General features: G+C 46.4%; 1 protein-coding gene across 4 annotated transcripts in view; it reads right to left on the bottom strand.

The window, feature by feature from the left end:
• The window catches only part of LOC129184690 (DNA-binding protein SATB1), an 83,893-nt gene extending 79,179 nt beyond the window's left edge, over positions 1 to 4,714 (bottom strand). For all 4 annotated transcript variants that reach the window (XM_054780857.1, XM_054780860.1, XM_054780862.1 and 1 more), the window contains exon 1: positions 4,371 to 4,714. The gene's annotated coding sequence lies outside the window, so the exon portion shown is untranslated. The remainder of the gene's footprint in view (positions 1 to 4,370) is intronic.
• Between the last annotated feature and the right edge of the window lie 10,484 nt (positions 4,715 to 15,198).

Below are 15,198 nucleotides of genomic sequence, written 5' to 3'. Positions count from 1 at the left end.
CAGTAGGACCTGCCCCCCTAATGTTTAAAGCAGCGCCATTCAAAGTGCCGTCTGGGGCCCAGCTCATTCTTTATTCTCAAAATAATATTTATTCCATAATAATACGATATATTAGTAGATATTGCACTTACAGATCATTTTTGCTGAAGTCGCACTTTTTGTCCAATATTGCACGTAACAAACTAGTCCGATTGCCCTGTACTGTGTCGTTGTTAGCGACCAAGCAAAGCAGCCCACACCTGGCCGACTCGCCGTCCGTGAATTTTTTTTCTTGAGCATGACAGCTAAATAACCCACCACGGGGCCAAAAAAAGAGTTGCACTACGCTGGATTCGATCTGGCCAGGATGTACGGGAAGTCCGCATCAACAATAACTAACTTCCAAGTTTTCTGCATGTAAAACTATAAACATTCACTCTAAAATGTATTTTTGGGTGGAATGGATTTACATTATTTCCTATGGGAAAAATGACCTTTTGGAACAAATTAATAATGAAAACCGAGGCGTCACTTTATTTGCTTTGTCACCTGTAACACAAAGCTACGATGGCAATGTTTTGTTTTGTGCTGCATTACATGTCTTTTTGCATCTTTAGCGCACATTCTTCCATTTTCTATATGCCACCAGCAGCTAGAGAATGTGAAATTGTACTTATTGCGACGTAGGAAAGTGGTGCACAGGTGTCTGTCCTGGCTGCTCAGTACAACATACGGCGACAATGACAATAAAGACCTGGTTTATGTCCGTCAGTACGTTCACCGACAAAGTTTGAGCGAATGGAATCCTGCGAGGTTCCACTGTAAGGAGATGAGAAAGAGGGTGTTAACCACACTGGGACGCTGAGAGAGGACAGGCAAGAGGTGGTTGGGCTGTTTGGTTGTTAAGACCTGCTGGGAGTCCCCGGACGTGGAGGGGAAGGCAATGAGGGGCACCCTGCCTCAGTTGGGAGTGTAGAGCTGATGGGACGGCGCCATTATGAGAGTGTTTTGCAAAAAGAAGTCAATAAATAAAGAACGCGGGTGCAGACTTAAAGATGCGTGCCTTTTATTTCCATTTTTTCTTTGCAGGTTTAATCCCTCGTCAAAGGACGCGTCATTCATCCGGCCCGGGAACAAACCAGTCGATAAGGCGAGTGTGTGAGGACGCAGTGTGTGTTGTGTTGCAGTATGTGGGAGGGTATTAACAACCTGATCTCAGACGGATGCGCTTTCCTACAAATCACCCCCCCCCCATAAAAAAAACAACAACAAAAGGATTCCCAAAAACCTACACAGATCGGATAAAGACAAGCACCGCAATGACAGACAATGACTTTTTTTTTTTACCCCCCTAAGAAAAAACCCCCATCAAGCCTTGAGCTAATGTGATTTGAATGGTGAAAACTTGGATGTGCCTTATTAAATTCTATTTGCCACGGTAGCATGAAGCGCGCTAAATAACAAGAGAAGAAGAGCGCATATAGAAGACGATGTCATTCTGTACAAGCGTGACAAAACCAACATGACGGACTTTGCTTTTGTTTGGTTTTTTATCTCCCAGAGAGGACACGCCAACCTTTTCAGGACCCGAAAACAATGCAACGCTTTTATTATCGCCGGGCTGAGAAATGTATGAAAATCATACGCACTCTTTAAATTGACTTCTAAAAGAAACTTGAAATGAGCTTTAAGTGCGCGCTGAGCAGGGTCGCATGGGAGGGGGGGTCAGGAATGCAGCATCCCTTCTTAATACGCCACCTCAAACTCGCTGCAACATGCCATCAAAAAGACCAAATCAGCCCTCAGTCGATCATTGTTATCGTCCCTCGTTAATATAAATCATAAAATTTCACGGCGAGCAGAGGTGGATTCCCCAAAAGAGACGAGCGTTTAAAGAGAAAAAAGAAGACGACGGGAGACAGGCCTCTTATTTACTGGCGACAGTCTCATAAAGGCATCTAAACAGGTATTTACCTCGCTGCCTACCGCAGGTAGAATTCCACTCTGTGCCACGCACCGCCATAATTATCAAGCTGGTAAAAGACGGCAATTAATGGTTTTAGGTGAGATATCCTTCTCAGCAAAGTGGGGCTATAAAGCAGCCAGTTGTGTGTGTGTGTGGGAGGGGGTTAATAATCTTCATGGAATGCAGCGCTGAGACGTGCACGCCGTACGTTAACTCCCGTGTTTCAGCAGCTTTCCCAGCATACTTTTTGAAGATTTTGATTCCTTCATTTGACTGAAAGCATCATTTCATCAGAGAAGACAAACAAACAACGCAAAAAAAAGCCACCTTGCCACTAATTGGTCTCTGGGGGTCAAACCCCCCTCATGTCTCCAAGCTCCGCAGGATGCCGCAGGAGAAGGAGTGGGCTGCTGCGGCTCCCGTGGGCGGGCGTCGCACAGAACTGAATGACCGCACGGCGGTTTCTCGAAAACAGCGACTTTAAGAAGAAAAACAGATAACAGTGACTTCCTGCAGCGTGTGAGTGGAAGTGAAAAACAGCGTCAAAGTCTGCTAAGAAAAATTCCACAAGAAAATGTCAATCACCCAGAATTGAGATTCTTTGGGACAATTTTTTTTTTTTCTCACACTCACATGACACGTTTCTTTTTGGATTATTTTTAGCAGACCCTTCATTGTCTTGCTCTGCTGGAAAGAAACGTCCGCTGGTCTTTTTGCCGTTCTCCAGAAAGGGGGAACACTGGACGGGGGGGACTTTCTTTGTAGAAAGACTGAAAATAATCCATCAAGTCACTCACTCCCCAGTGCATTTGTGCACATAAGAAAGACAAGTCAGTTCATTGATGCCACCGCTCCTATTTTGGTATTTTTGGATGCAAAAATGTAAATGATCTTTGTGTTTTAGGCCAAACAAGATATTCACACACATCAGCTTTGACTTTGGAAAACAGCCACGGACATTTTTGCCTCTCTTCTGATATGTCGCAGACCAAACCACTTACTGATTTGGTCCATCTCGGGCCGGACCAATTAGTCCGTTCATCTGAGAAAATCATCATTAGTTGCAGCTCTAACAGCCAGACAACCAGGGCGAGCTGGCGCCGCTGCCGTGGTCGAGAGCGAGGAGGAAGTGCAGTACGGTGTGATCCCTTCAGTAAAATGGCAGAATTTGTTTGTGATGCAAAGTGAAAGAGGAAAAATCAGCGTCATTATTTTAGAAACGAGATGACATTCATGTGAACTGAGAAACTTATCAGTGGTGCTTTTTCCACCGAAGGTCTTAAAGACCTTAAAGACCGAAGAGTTAAATCACCGCCTGGTAAGAGAAGAGTGACGGATGTTTGGACTCAACCTCTGGATTCCTCCGCCGACGCCTCGCTGATTGATATCGCTCCTGCAGGACTGGTTTGCGTGCCCGTTTAACGCCACCACTTGGCCTGATTCTGCACTTTTTTTTTCTTTTTGTTCTAGAAAAGTGGCACGCGGCGTGGCAACGCTCGAGGGACACGCTGACCAGACAAGCCGCAACGCCTTCGAGCGACGCACTTTTGCTGAGATGAAGTGGTGCAACCTGTTTCTCCACCGTGCACTTGACCTTTTAGGTTGCACATCAACACACACACACACACACACACACGATGTGAGGATGCCCTGTAATTATCTCATTCTAATTTCATGAAAAACCCGAGTGACAAACCAGCTCAGCGACATACTGTACTTGTCAGGCTGTTGGGCCTTTACGCCTGTCACATTATTAGGTTCGCCTGCACCCTCCCTGCCTGTGCAAAGATGATTCATTTTGCATTCTTCTGACATGATGGGGTGCAACTGCACCGCTGCTTGCATTCTGACGACCTAAGTTGTCCCAAAATGTTCGAGAAATATGACCGTCATAAACATCTCTGTCTTATCTTATCTGTCATATTTTGTCACTTTGACACATCACACATTAAATACGTGGTGCGTGCTGCGTCCTGAAAAGGAGAGCCTTGAAATTCAAATAAATCAGCAAAGCCACTTTGTGTGTTTAAAGTGTTGAAATGAACAAGAATGAAACATCATTTTGCAGAAGTTTTTTTTTTTTTTTTCTGCGCGTGAGGCCGTTTTAAAAAGAGATGAATTTTCCGAATGCCGTCATTTATATTTACCATTAAGCACAGCCTGCTCTTAAGTTTTTAATTCCTATTTGTGTCTGTCTTTATGAAATATTCAATCCCGCTAGCAGCCACTTTGGGTCCGTGTGGGTTTTAAGTGATTCGGAAGGTCTGCGCATCGCCTTTCATTTATTTAGACGCCACTTTGCTTGTTTTTAAATATTACATCCTTGAAATTGCAACGAGAAGCACTCTTTAGCTTTATGCGAGTGGAACGTCATTGAAGTGATGCCGGAAGATAAAAGCAAATCAAAGTGTGGCGGTGGACGTACCTGTGAAGTCAGCAGCGGCTCGACCTCTCGTTTTCCATCAAAAGTTGAGCAACCTCCACTCACTGCTGCAAACACCGCGACAGATCCAAAAATACAGCAAAAATCAAATGTGGATTTTAAGATGTATCTTCCCTACGGTTGAGCAGTTGTTTGGGGGGTGCCGTGGTCGCTCGCTTCGGAGGCTGAAGTTTGGGCTGCGCGCCGCGGGAGGATGGAGCCGAGGGATACGGGCGAGGAGGAAGATGAGAGTCGAGTGGCGGCATGTGAGAGGAGCACTTTGAGAGGGCGGCAGGTAACGCAAGCACCGCCCCTCCCCGCTGCTCCTATGCTCAAATCGATCATTTGCCAGCTGTGCCGCAGCTTGCCCCACTTTGCGTTTTTTTAATACGCGTGTGTGTGTGCGTGTGTGTGCTTCCTCCCCGGGGACGAGAGAAAGCGCGTGCACGTCAGCGAGAGCTCGTAAAGAAAAGAAGTTGGTTCAGATGAATAACGCGCTTTTACACAAATTCTCAAATATTTACTCGTTTTTCGTAGAATAAAATAAAAGCATTTATTTGGTGTTGTTTCCACTGACACTTGAACGCATCTTTGCCCCCGCCCAGTCCACATCAGGAAATGAGTGAAGTAAAGGCCCGATTCAATTAAGAAAAACTTTATTTGGAGAGAATCAAAAAAACAATCATAAATAATCTATTGATGCTAATTGTAATATAATGGGCTTCAGCTTTAATTTAAAAAGATGTGTGGTGCACAATATTCTCAATTCTGGGAACTCCTGTAAGAACACAGCTGCAGATGAACGATAATTCATTTGTTGACTTATTTTCCTAAAGGGGGGGGACACAAACCCTCTGCTAAAATCTAACAAGATGATTTCAAGTGGCAACTTATTAAAAAGAATACAAATGCTCATGCAACGTCGATACCTATTAGGTGATATTGTAATTATGGTAATTATCATACCTCTGCATTGCTAGCAAGTGCAGTGATGTAAGTATAATTGGCTTAAAATCAGAAATATTAAGAGCATTTCTATTTAATTGCCGGTGTTCGTCTTCAGTTGCTGAGTGATTGACACGTTGCAGATGAGGCAGTTACAGCAGCACTGCCAGGTGGAGCTTGAATAACACGAGCATCTATTTACATGCACAGGTGACAAAATAAATCCATTTGCAGCAAAACTACCATTTTTCTTTTTTTTATTTGCCTGGCCAAAAAAAAATGCAAATAATGTTCAGTTGCATGCATCTCAGAAAAGTTCATGTGTGTTTTGAAACTCCACAAAACTTTCATTATGAAACATGTGAGATCTGCATTTATTTAAATAAAGAAGAAGAAGAAGAAGAAACAAGTCCTCGCAGGCGGTGCGTGCTTTCCACCATCGGTCCTCCAGGGAGACAGAATGAGAATAGGAAAGAGATTCCAATTTGCTTTGTGCATCATTATACATTCTTGCAATGCTGGGAAGCGTTCTCATCATTACGGACAACAGCTGGTGATTTCAATGTGTGTCTTTTGTTGTTTTGGGGTTTTTTTTTAAAAATCCCGACAATTCACACACACAAGTTGGAGGAGCTCCTTAGCTGCACGCCCCCATGTGTCCACAAGGGGGCCCTGGCGGGTGTGCTGTGAGTGAGGAGGAGTGCAGCTAATGATGACCCATCCCTCCATTAGGAGCTTGAAAACTTTTGGGTTTTTCCGCTTGATGCATCGCAGCTGCTCGTGCTCATTCGATTGCACTGATTGGACGACGACAAGCCCTGACCCCTGCTCACACACACACACACACACACACACACACACACACACACACACATTTTGGAGCGGCATGTGAGCGCCGTGGACCACTTCCAAGACGTTAATGCAATATGTTAATGTGTGTTTATGTGGGCAACGCGTAAGGAGGGCAGGCACGCGCACAGAGGAGAGAAGTGAAGGCGTGCAAACAAATCAAAGCAAACCTTGAGTGCAGACACTCCAGTCGTCTGCACTTTTCCCAGATAACAATAAAAAGCACTTGGAAAATTACAAGCGTGACGCACCCCTGAATTAATCTTTCCAGCCCGTAACTAAACACACAGACACCACGGCCTCTTCATCAAGGGGGTGTATTTTATATCTTAATGACAGGCTATTGACTGCTCGAAGTCATTTGTCTCAGAGAGAGATGCCTGAGAGGCAAACGACAGACGCCTCGACTCAATCTGGAATGCTCAGACATTTTTTTGCTCAGGTTTTTGTGGTTTGCTAACTTTCCCTGGAATTTCCTTCTCCTTTAATTGTTGGCCTTTTAAAGCTGAACAAGGATCCCAGACGCGGGTAAAGGATGCCGGCTGCTCTCAGGGTTGGCTTCCTATTACCTCGCAAAAATAACACTCATGTGAACAGAGAGTGGGAAGAGGCCAGTCAGCCGTGGATGTCAGTCAGCTGGTCTGCAGGAAGCAGCATGACTAGCGTCTGGGCTTCTAGCAGGTTGTAGTCGGTTGGTACAGCGCTTTCATTCTGCAATGCTGCAGGTTCCAACTGTGGCCACCATAAAAGCTGTATAAAGTCACAAGTGTAAAAAGAAGTGCAGCAGTGTGTCATCCATCCATTTTCTTCCTCTTATCTGGGGTCATGTTGTGGGGGCAGCAGCTTAAGCAGAGAAGCCCACACTTCCCTTTCCCCCAGCTGCTTCATTCAGCTCCTCACAGCAGATCTCGAGGCGTTCCCAGGCCAATTGAGAGACATAGTCTCTCCAGCGTGTCCCGGGTCTTCCCTGAAGTCTCCTACTGGTTGGACGTGCCCTGTACACCTCCCCAGGGAGGCGTCCGGGAGGCATCCTGACCAGACGCCCGAGCCACCTCAGCTTTTTCAATGCGGAGGAGCAGCGGTTCTACTCACCGAGTTTGGCCTGGATTGGCTGTCAGTCACATGACCTGAGACGTGGGAGAACGTCAAACAGACTTCCGGAACTTCTCCACCCTGGATTGCTAGATCTCAAGGAGGAGTGTTGAAACTTCTTGGACAAGTTGTATCAGGACGTACTCTTCCATGTGGTACAGCTGTAAACAGAACAGATATGCGCCTGATGGTGAATGTTTGACCAAACTGTCAATTCTTCGGACTTTTGACGTGGATTCTGGTGGATGAATCGACTCCAGCAGTCAGGCACCAGGTGCTGAAGACTGCCAGGTGAAAAGACGTCCTGACGGCAACAAAAAGTCTCACATACGGCAGGCGGCATGGATGAGGTGGTGGAGTGGTCATCTCCCGGTTCAACCCTTCGTCCTCCCGTGATCGTGTCAAAGCGTCCTTGGGGAAGGTACCGAACCCCTAGTTGGTCCTGACGCTGCGTCATCAGTAGGTAAATGTGCTAGCTTTGCGCTTTGAGTGCCTTGGAGGTGGAAAAGCGGTGTACAAGTGAAAGACCAGTTACCATTTGCCGCATGGACATTGATTCAGCCCGCCGCTCTTTCCTGGGAATGCCAGTGGTGGACGTTCGCTGAGGCGATAGCGGCCTGTCGAGTCTGACGTGCATCACAATGCAGTGTCCTGGAGAACCTATTAGGACTTCATCAATGGTGCCACACAAACATAGACCTTGGCGGACCACTGCAACATTTCAGGTCAACTTCTAAGTTCGACAGACACAGCTTAGTGCTGACTGTCGACGGCAAAAGGAAGCTAGGAGGTGCTTGCTAATAAGAACTTGATTAAAGTTAATTAGCGTGAGCTGTGTGGGTGGAACTTAGCGGCGATACAGCTGTCAGTCGCAACCAGGTGGAGCGCCACGGGGAAACGTTCGCTAACTTGTCCAAGATGAATCACTGACAGCGACGTGGGGAGATGAGAGGGAAAACCGAACTCTGCGTGCTGGAGTTGAGGGGATTTTAACACTGAGTCATTTCAATTCCAAACTGTCAGCAACAACTTAGAGCTGTTTGTCAAGGGGGGAACAGAAGCAACCCGCTAAACCTCGGAAACTCAGTTTAAGTTTGAACTTTGTCTGCCTCCTGCACAAGGCCGAACGTAATGGAGTGCTCGTTAATCAATCAGGACCAACTTAGACATGCGTCGTTTAAAACAACGGCCTGTCTATGTCTCAGCTAGCTGATGGGCTCTGATGAGTCGCTGCAGGTACTCCACTGGGTCAGGACCAAGTAGAACTACTGAGGCCCATAATGGCTTCAAGAAGGTCAGCTGGCGGTTCATTGAGTTGAGAGACTGGATCAACAACTCATTTGGGGGGCTATTTTCTTCCTCATGATGACTCAAGGCACATGAGGACCTCCAGGTGATCAAGACAAGGATGATCTCAAACAAATTATACACCAATGAGCCTTTTTTCTCTGACCACATGAGTGTTGCTCAAGTAACGTATTCATGGGGCCACGTTTTCAGACTTGCACCTTCCGAAGCGATTAATATAGATGGTCCACGGTCAACAGTCAAAGGTGATGTCTTAACATGAGTCAGCAACAAGCAGTCTGCCAAGACAGTGGAAGAGGAGAGTGATTGTCCTGCCCCCGAACACAGATGGGGTCTACGCAGCATTTTTCTGGATTTTGAATAGACTTGCAGGCCGGACTCGGCCTGGTTTCTTTGGGAGTGGCTTGAATGCAGTCATGGCTTGATGCCGTTGCATCAAGAGGTTGCGGTCTTACTGCATTCTACACAACAATTCCAACCTCTGGCGTCCTTGTTCACATTCGGTTGGCACATGTGGAGTTCAGATGACAAGGGGTGAAAAGATTGAGTGCTGATGCGGTCGTTGCTTCCTTTGTATCCGCGTCTCATTCATCAATCATCTCCACCGCCACTCATCAGTCACACAGCTGACATCTAATCCTACGCGCGCACTCAAGTTTTCTTTTGACGGCAGCTTAACCACTCCAGTGCAACACAGTGGGGGTGGAGAAACCCTTGGGGTGGGGGCGATGGATCCTCACCCGGCTCCCCGCGGTTGCCCCCGGTGACGGAGGCAGCAGCGTAATTGCCACCTCGTCAGACGGCTTCATTAAGACGAGTGCTGTGTGCGCAGCTGAACGGCGGCGGCGGCGCGAGAGAGAGAGAGAAGAGGAGCACGAGTTGAGGAGGAGGCGGCCCACAATGCAATTATTGTCGCGCTGTGACAGGTGGACCCCCCGCCACGCTCGGTGTCGAAGGGGGGCTCCCGATGCACTTTGGGGAGCCTCTGCATCATTTTTCTCCCCCTCCCCTGCCATTAGCGGGTAATGATTGGATTATTTTGCAGATGAACGGCAGTGTGCGTCTCACTCCCAAACATATCCTGCAAGTATTAATCAAACACATCAAGGCGGACCAGTCAGAGGCGATTAAGAAAGCAACATGTCTGCATTAAAAACGACTGCCATCCCTCATCGTCAGCCTCCTGACTGTGTGTGTCTGTCACATTCTATCCGTGCTCTTGACGGTGTGATTTGTAAAGTGGTAGTTATTGCTAACATTTAAGGCCACGGCCTTGTTGCGACGGCCATTTGTTGGTTTGTTACCAAGAAGGCACGTCGACCAACAAAGAAGCAACTTAGATTTTGTGAGGGTGAGGATATGGATGATATCATTACAGAAATTTATTGTCACTTTTGCCGCACTTTTTGTTGCTGTGAGCCAGACTACACTGAAGCACCAGACCCTCAACTGGGGGGCGCTTGGGCTAAGGCAGCACCGATGCATCTTTGTGAGAGTGACTATGGTATCTATGGAGACTCTTCCACACAGGGATCACGCAAAATATCAGTTACACTAGTGGGACACCTTTTTCACATAACGAACACTCCTGATCGCAATTTTGAAAAATTGCAAGAATTTACACTTTGCAGTGTAGGACCGTAAGCAGATTTTAAGTGGAGCTTCAAAATGCAAAAAGACAAAATGGGAGTGAGACAAAAGAAACATAGAATCAAAATAGTCAGCAATTTATTGCAAACAAGAATGACAATGAAATAGGTTGTTCATCAGCTCATCACCAGCTCAAAAAATCCCAAACTTCCCTAAAATAGAAATCCAATGTTCAAAAGAGGACTCAGTAATGAGGAGCTGTGCCATTCTTGTTAATCCCCTGAAAAGCAGGTTTGTTCATGCTTGATGCCAGTGTTGCAGGAGGCCAGTGGGAATGTTGCTCCAGGTGGTGAAGATGGCTTCACGGAGGGCATCCACTGTCTGGAGCTGATGGCCATTTTTATAAACATCCCTTGCCATCCATCCCCAAATGTTCTCATTTGGATTTAGATCAGGGGAACAAGAAGGATGGTCCAAAAGAGTGAGCTTCCTCTGGAAGACATCCTTTGGGAAGTGTAACGTTGTCCTGTTGAAAAACCAGTCCTCACCACACAAACAAGGGCCTCCAGTCATGAGGGATGAAAGGTTTACATATAAGTCAATTAAAAACACTTGCAAAAAGAGAAAACGGTACAGAAGAGAAAGGGGCTCAAGGTTCTTTCCATACATTACAGTCATTCCAAAGGCTTCTCTTTTGGCTGCTGAAGTTGGTGATTGCATAATGTGCCATTTCTTCTTTTTGGACTTGTTCGCTCGCATTGCAATAGCTGGTTAGTCTCCACTGTAACGCTGTTTCAGCTCAAATTGTGTTAAAAGTATACTAAGAGCTTTTTGTACATTCAAGCTCGCTGAGCGGTTAGCATCTGTCTTAGTGTCACGATTCCTGGGCGACCAGTCCTCCAGCGATGGTGATACTTCTCAGAAATGCACTTTATTTGCCACCATGGATGTAAGAATGAGTAACTTTAACCGTACGAGCTGTAGCACTATATCACATTTAGCTGTAGCGCTGTATCACCTTTAGCTGTAGCGCTGTATCACCTTTAGCTGTAGCGCTGTATCACCTTTAGCTGTAGCTCTGTATCACCTTTAGCTGTAGCTGTGTATCACCTTTAGCTGTAGCGCTATATCACCTTTAGCTGTAGCGCTGTATCACCTTTAGCTGTAGCTGTGTATCACCTTTAGCTGTAGCGCTATATCACCTTTAGCTGTAGCGCTGTATCACCTTTAGCTGTAGCGCTGTATCACCTTTAGCTGTAGCTGTGTATCACCTTTAGCTGTAGCGCTATATCACCTTTAGCTGTAGCGCTGTATCACCTTTAGCTGTAGCGCTGTATCACCTTTAGCTGTAGCTGTGTATCACCTTTAGCTGTAGCGCTGTATCACCTTTAGCTGTAGCGCTGTATCACATTGACTTCTTGCACCTTTTTGCAGGACACCGTTGCGTGTTGCGTAATCAACTCGAATTATCACACTAGAATGTAAATTTCTATCCTAGGCCAAATTTAGATTGTCTATTGCACAGTCATCCCTCGCTACATCGCGGTTCAAACATAGCTCCTTCATTCTGTTGTGGTTTTTCAAAAATTAATTCATAAATGATGTCTCTTTTATTGTTGCCTATGGCGTATTATTTGTGAAAAGATATCGACAGACAAGTCATAGGTAGTATTCTGGTGACTAGGCTTTATTAATGACCCAAAACATTGATGACACATGGCATTACATGACCGTACACTGCATGGAGTCAGCCATGGCATGTCCAACATGATGGAGAGAAAAAAAGTTCTCCTCCCATTCAGTGTAGAAGTGGTATGTTTTTAGCGTCTTACTTTTGTCCTTCTTCCCCACTCCATTTGAAAACCTTTCTTAAGTTTAGAATAAATAAATTGGAGGCTAACTAGATAGCTCGCTAGCATGCTATGCTTAAAGCTGTGGGCGTCTCTGCTGTCCCTGCAGTGATCCCGTGGCGTGCACATCAGCAATGTGGTGTAAAAGAATAATAGGAGTGGAAAGGTGACTATAGGAGTGTTTTTTCGTGTCTACATGGCTCTAATGATGGTATAAAAACATATTTAGAAAGCCAAAAACATGTTTTCTGTGGTCTAAATGTGAAAATATTCCATTTATTAATATTGAATCCTACTTTGCAGGAATTGACTGATTGCGATAAACGAGGGACGATTGTATATAGTTTATATCACCATTCCTAACCACACAAATAGGAAATGCACTCCACTGGAGAATTGAGGTATTATTGTGCTTGCTTACTCTCAGTTTGAAAGGATTGTGGGACTCATTGTGAAATGGAGGCAGTAAAGATTTACATTTGTGGGGTGAGGAGATTCTACAGTAGATGTAGCCAAGGCGTCGAGGGAGGCCAGTTTGGGGGCCTTAGGCTCTTGTCTCTGCTGTTCGCAGACGATGTGGTCCTGATGTTGTTGCTTAATTTATTGGTATATATGTTTATGTGTTTATGTTTCTTATGTTCTTATTCTTTCTTGTGTTTCCTTTCTTTTCTTGGGAGAATGAACAGAATAAGATTTTCATTGCATAGTATAACTGCTGTTTTACTATGCATATGACAATAAAACTCTCTTGAATCTGATGGCCTCATCGGGCTGTTCCTAGGGAGGTTTGCAGCTGAGTGTGAAAATTCTGCAATGAGACTCAGCACCTCCAAATTCGAGGCCATGGTCCTCAGTGGGAAAAGGGTGGATTGCTCCCTACGGGTTGGGAATGAGGTCCTGCCCCAGGTGGAGGAGGTCAAGTATCTCGGGGTCTTGTTCACGAGTGAGGGAAGGTTGGAGCGTGAGCTCGAAGGGCGGATCGGCGCAGCGTCTGCAGTAATGCGGTCGCCGTACCGGACCGTCGTGGTGAAGAGAGAGCTGAGCCGGAAGGCAAAGCTCTCGACTTATCGGTCAATCTATGTTCCCACCCTCACCTATGGCCATGAGCTTTGGGTCGTGACCGAAAGAACGAGATGGCGAATACAAGCGGTTGAAGTGACTTTCCTCCGTAGGGTGGCTGGACTCACCCTAAGAGACAGGGGGAGGAGCTCAGAGTAGAGCCGCTGCTCCTTCACATGGAGAGCAGCCAGTTGAGGTGGCTCGGGCATCTAGTCCGGGTGCCTCCCTGGTGAGGTGTTCTGGTCATGCCCAGCCGGGAGGAGGCCCCGGTGCAGACCTAAGACCCGCTGGAGGGATTATGTCTCACAGCTGGCCTGGACTTCCCGACTGAGACTGCTGCCCCCGCGACCCGGACCTGGGTAAGTGGAAGAAAATGGATGGATGAATGGATGAGGTGAGGAGAAAACAAATGATCGATATCCTGAAAGACTTTGGTATGATGAAGTGCGACGATGGGCCTGAGTACCGCTATATTTTATTGCCATTCAAGAAACGGCCCTTGACAATTGATCAAGTAAAGAATAGATTCTGAGAATCATCTTAAAAATAACAGAGCCTACCATGCTTGGACAGAAAAGCTGGACGCTCATGGGATTCGCCACAACATGCGCAACGTGCAAGTTTGTAAAGCACCATGGCATCACGCATTTGCAGAAGGGAAACACGCAAAACCGCCAAGGCATCAAGTGTCTTGTCTTCGAGGTCCAGCTTATTGGTGGAAAAACAATACGTTTGTTTTGTTGACGTCATGATGTAATGACCAACAATACTGGAGATATGACGGTTAACATGTAAACCGAAATGTTGTTACTGCTATTGTGTGCATGTATATCCTGTGCAGTCTTTGTGTCAGTGCCCTTTCTACACAACCCTAACACGGAAAACGATGACTTTTACAGAATTCAGCCAGAATCAAAAGCGTCATCCATGAGCTTTTCTTCATAGTTGGACTGGAATGCGTCAAATCCACCTGCAAATAACTGGAATAAGAGTTAGGATGTTTGTTGTCATTTAGACCAAAGACTCCTTTATTTTACCTTATTTGCAGCCTTAAAATTGATTTTCCCTTTGGCCTCCTCCAATCTGCTCTGAGACTCGTGAAAGCAGCCTTTAAAGCCGAGTCCACCCCCAGAGAAACATTCCATTCATCTGTCGACATGCGGCGCGATCAAAATGGCCCTCGGTGGGAAGCTATCATAGCCATCCACCACTCTTGGACGGCTCCCGCCGGGCGCTCCTGTCCATGCCAAGCGCCCAAGCTCGGCCGAGAGCCTCCAGGGAGGCCAAGGCTTACGTCTCCGCAGGCCAGCAAGCCCGGAGGTCCCATTGCCTCGAGACATGTAGTGAATTTGGGAGGCACCTTGGCAGGAGAGGACACCTCCCCCATCCCCATCCCCTACAGTCTCCTCCCATCCCTTTAGCCTTTAGCTAAAAGAAGGCTAATGGTGGCCAACTGTGCAGTGTGTTGGGAAAGCGTGTCTCTAGGTTCATCTGGATTAGCGTCGATAAGGATGTGCACTCGCTGTCTTCTGCCTATCACTGCCATGCACAATGTGTGTGTGTGGGGGGGGGGCAGTGTGGAGGGCCTGGCAGACCACCCCCAGAATGCCAGCAGTGACTGATGCCACATTAGACGTTCCTTTCAGAGCAAATGGCGGCGGTGTGGTCAGCATCATGCCAGCTTGCACAAGCCCTCAGGACACCCCCACCATCCCCAACCCCCCCTCCTCCCGCCCTCCTTCCTTTGAGCACAGAGCTGGCAGCCGTGGCGTAAGATTCCAGTGAATGTGCAGGAAAACAAATAAAAGCTGTGTCGGTTTGAACTTTTCAATTTAATTTGTGTTCTTTTCAGTTCTTTTTTTTCTTTTTTTTTTAGTCTCGATCAGACGTTTTATCATCATCCCTGAGCTTCAATCTCCATTAGACCTTTTTTTCTCCCCATCCCTTCCATTTAAAAACACAAACATTGCTCTGTCACGTCACTGATTCACGAGTCAGGACCATCAAATACACTTTTCAGAATTTATCAGGACATTATTTTCTGCTGCATTTTAATGGGAAATAGTGGCGTACTTACAGCTTAAAGGGTTGAGTTAAGTGTTCCAATCAAACATGCAATCTCTTTAAACGGGAGGAGG

Source organism: Dunckerocampus dactyliophorus, chromosome 7 (assembly GCF_027744805.1).
Source record: "Dunckerocampus dactyliophorus isolate RoL2022-P2 chromosome 7, RoL_Ddac_1.1, whole genome shotgun sequence".
Classification (NCBI taxonomy): Eukaryota; Metazoa; Chordata; class Actinopteri; order Syngnathiformes; family Syngnathidae; genus Dunckerocampus; species Dunckerocampus dactyliophorus.
This window is presented reverse-complemented; position numbering and strand designations above follow the sequence as displayed.